General features: G+C 35.9%; 1 protein-coding gene across 2 annotated transcripts in view; it reads left to right on the top strand.

Annotated features, from left to right (window-relative positions):
- The window catches only part of MNAT1 (MNAT1 component of CDK activating kinase), a 222,431-nt gene that overhangs the window by 142,662 nt on the left and 75,460 nt on the right, over positions 1 to 4,309 (top strand). The window lies entirely within an intron of this gene.

The raw sequence follows: 4,309 nt of genomic DNA, 5'->3' as shown, positions 1-4,309 counted from the left end.
TTTTTGTTTTTTTAGTAGAGATTGGGTTTCACCATGTTGGCCAGGCTGGTCTTGAACTCCTGACCTCAAGTGATCACCCTGTCTGGATTACAGGCGTGAGCCACCATGCCTGGCCCCTAAGAATTCTTTTTTTTTTTTTTTTTTTTTTTGAGACGGAGTTTCTCTCTTGTTACCCAGGCTGGAGTGCAATGGCGCGATCTCAGCTCACTGCAACCTCCGCCTCTTGGGTTCAGGCAATTCTCCTGCCTCAGCCTCCTGAATAGCTGGGACTACAGGCATGCGCCACCATGCCCAGCTAATTTTTTGTATTTTTAGTAGAGACGGTGTTTCACCACGTTGACCAGGATGGTCTCGATCTGTTGACCTCGTGATCCACCCGCCTTGGCCTACCAAAGTGCTGGGATTACAAGTGTAAGCCACCACGCCCGGCCAAGAATTCTTTGCAGGTGGTATTCTGAGTTTGATCGAATTATAAAATAAGTGACTTGCAAGTATTTTCTTCTGGTCTGCATTTTATCTTTTTAAAATTTTCTCTTTGTATTAGTACATTTTGCATTGCTATAAAGGAACACCCAAGACTGTGTAATTCATTAAGGAAAGAGGTTTATTTGGCTCATGGTTCTGCAGACTGTATGAGGATTTTACTCGTGGTAGATGGCATAGGGGGAACAGGCACACATGGCAAGAAAGGAAGCAAGAGAGAGAAGGAGGTACCTCTTAACAACCAGCTCTCATGTGAACTAATAGAGAATTTCTTATTACTGACAGAAGGGCATCAAATCATTCATGAGGGATCTACTCCCATGACCCAAACACCTCCCACTGGGCCTCACCTTCAACATGAGGATTACATCTCAACGTGAGATTTGGAAGGGATATGCATCCATTCTACATCACTCTTCAACCTTTCCCTTTCCTAGTTTTCCTGTTTCTGTTAATCAGCTCTCTCTGTTTTTCACATTTTGCTTTCCACCTCAGCTATACCAGATTGCTGCCAATTCTTGCAGTTTTAATGATAATTATTATTCTTTTTTTATCTTCCCCTCCATTATTACTCAAATCTAGACCATATTACTTCATCCTTAATCACTAAAATAGCTACTTGACGTACTTGATTCTAGGCTCTTCTTTCTTTGGTCCTATTATATTTTTCTTTGCAATAAATACATAGCTATTTTTTTTCAAAACTAACAAAGATTTCATGACCTATTTTAAACATTTTATAATGAAAAATTTTAGAAATAGCAAAGTTGGAAAATAATACAATGAATACTCACATGCCTAATACCTAGATTCAGTAATCTGCAACATTTTGGTATTTTATATATATATCTATATAATGTAATACCAAACATATTACATTATATATTACAAAATATTATATCTATATATATAAAATTTGGTATTACATTATATATATATCTACATAATACCAAAATATTACAGCTATATATATAATGTAATACCAAACTATTACAGACTACTGTATTTTTATGTATTTTTAAAATTATATGTATTTTTTCCCTGAACCAGTTTAAAGTAAATTGCAATTTCCATGAAATTTTACTTTTAAATTCTTCAACCGGCATCTCCCGCTGACCTGTTCCTGCAGAGGACATTTGCATACATAACCATAATGCCATAATCACACCAAACAATTAACAGAAATTCTCTAATATAACTGAATACCCAGTCTATATTCAGATTTCCCCATTTGTTGCCAAAATATTTCATAGCCGTTTTTTCCCTTCCAAATTAGTACTGTCAGTGTTAATTCTTTTAATCTAGAATAGCTCCCATCCCATTCTATACTTTGTCATCTTTATTGTTGTTGTTTCTTGTGACATTGACTTGTTGAAGAAATCAGGCCACTTGTCTTGTAGTATGTTTTTTTTTAAGTTTTTTCTCTGTGATATTGCTCAATAACAGTTTTTTTAATAGCTGTAAATATAGTATATAACCATTTTGGAGAATTCAGAAAATAGTGCAACAAAGATAAATAATTTCATCACCTAGGGATAGTTTTACTTTAGTTTTTTTTTTTTTTTCTTTTGCAGATTTACTTTATTTTATTATATTTTATTTGAGATGAGGTCTTGCTCTGACACTCAGGCTGGAGTATGGTGGCACAATCACAGCTCACTGCAGCCTTGATCTCCTGGGCTCAAGTGATCCTTCTGCTTCTGCCTCCTGAGTAGCTGGGACTACAGGTGAACACCACCATGCCTGGCTATCTTTTTTTTTTTTTTTGGTAGAGATGAGGTTTCACTATGTTGCCCAGGCTGGTCCAAACTCCAGGGCTCAAACTATCATCCCACCTTGATTTTTCAAAATGTTAAGACTATAGGCATAAGCCAATGTGCCCAGCTCTTTGGCAGATTTTAAAAATAGTTTAGATTATAATGATCTAATAAAATGTACCTAACATTTTATTAATTTCTCTTTGAAAATGATTTTAAATGGCTACACACTGTTTTTTGTTTTTTGTTTTTGTTTTTGTTTTTGAGACGGAGTTTCGCTCTCGTTACCCAGGGTGGAGTGCAATGGCGCGATCTCAGCTCACCGAAACCTCCACCTCCTGGGTTTAAGCAATTCTTCTGCCTCAGCCTCCCAAGTAGCTGGGACTACAGGCGTTTGCTACCGTGCCCAGCTAATTTTTGTATTTTTTGTAGAGACGGTGTTTCACCATGTTGACCAGGATGGTCTTGATTTCTTGACCTCGTGGTCCACCCGCCTTGGCCTCCCAAAGTGCTGGGATTATAGGCGTGAATCACTGCGCCCAGCCAACACATTGTTTTATGTCACAATTGAACTGCTGTTTACTTAAACTGATTATTTACTTACTTATTGAACATTTAGTTTACTTTTGGTTTTTGACAACATAAACTGTGATGAACAAACTTAGAATACGAATTTGATTATATTTCTTATAAATTATTACAGATGGTATTAGTAGGTCAAAATATATGAAGATTTTAAAGGTTTACTAAATTGCTTTTCATAAAGAAAGCAATTCCATAATTTGCTCTCTTACCAGTAGGGTATGAAATATACCAGTAGTATATTCTTTGCTAATATGCTGGAGATAAAACATGCTGACATTGTTTTGATGATTCTGATTTCTTACCTATGTGTGTTATGTGTGTTCAAATTACCCTTGGAGTCTTTTCTAGCTGCAATTTAAGCTGTCTACACTGATTCATTCTCTGCCCACCCTTCTTTCCCCATATACCTGTCTCTGCTCAGGTTTACTTATTGTCTCAGGACTCAACATACTGCTCTCGTAATATTGCTGTCCTCTCCATTGCCTTGCTTTTGTAGACTTTGTTTGTCCTCTGCAGCCTAGCACAGTTACACTGTTTCATTCTTTCATCTTTTACTGATTCTTCCTCTCAATATTCTGTAGCACTTAAGTCTATACCATACCAATTGGCACCCAACCAAATTTAATTCAAATATAACTTATGATTAGTATATCATACACTTAGAGTTCTTTAGTTTGAATCTTCCTTTTTCTGATAATTTAGAATAATATCTACCACCCTTACTGTTTGGGTGGAAATATCACCAGTAACCATTTTTCATCTAAAAAACTTTTAAGCCTTTCCCCCCCGCAGTCACTTAAAACCCTAATACTTTTCTCATGTCACCTGTTAAGCCGTTATCTGCTCTCTTGGTGATTTAAAAACATTTAAAAACATGTCAGTGAGTGTAAGTCATTGTTCTCTAAGCTCTGCCCCAGCTTTGGGTTTGAGAACCTTGGCATCTGTCTCACATGAGTTTTTTCTGAGGGAAAGATAGATGGAATGTTAGAAGGGCAGTTTGTGTGTCATTTATGAACTTTGTCTTATTCTTATGGCAAACAGAACTACCACTGAGTAATGTTTATTTCTCTCTAAATGTTGTAAGTTTTAGAAAATACTTCTTTTTGAGCCTATGGTGTTTTAAGTATCTCAACTATTAGAATTTATATAAAAAATTGGTTTAAAAACCACGTAGTATTTACTTACTGCCATTAAAACTTTTAAATTGAACAACCATGATTATATTATTTTAAAAATAAGATAGTAAAAGGCAGTGTGTGGAACCTACGCTGGGCAGGAATTGAGAGACCTAACTCTATGTGACCTTAGAAAAATTTACATTTTGAGAATATTAGCTTCCATATCCATAAAATGAAGGTGTTAGGGAGAAAAACGCACAGGCTTTAGAATCTGATAGACTTGGCTTTTAATCATCAAACTGCCATTACAGTATGATCTTGCTCAGTCACTTATCTAACCCCTATTTCCTTATTCATAAAGTGTGA

Source organism: Saimiri boliviensis, chromosome 2 (assembly GCF_048565385.1).
Source record: "Saimiri boliviensis isolate mSaiBol1 chromosome 2, mSaiBol1.pri, whole genome shotgun sequence".
NCBI lineage: Eukaryota > Metazoa > Chordata > Mammalia > Primates > Cebidae > Saimiri > Saimiri boliviensis.
The sequence above is the reverse complement of the archived record's forward strand: the minus strand, read 5'-3'. Positions and strand labels throughout refer to the sequence as shown.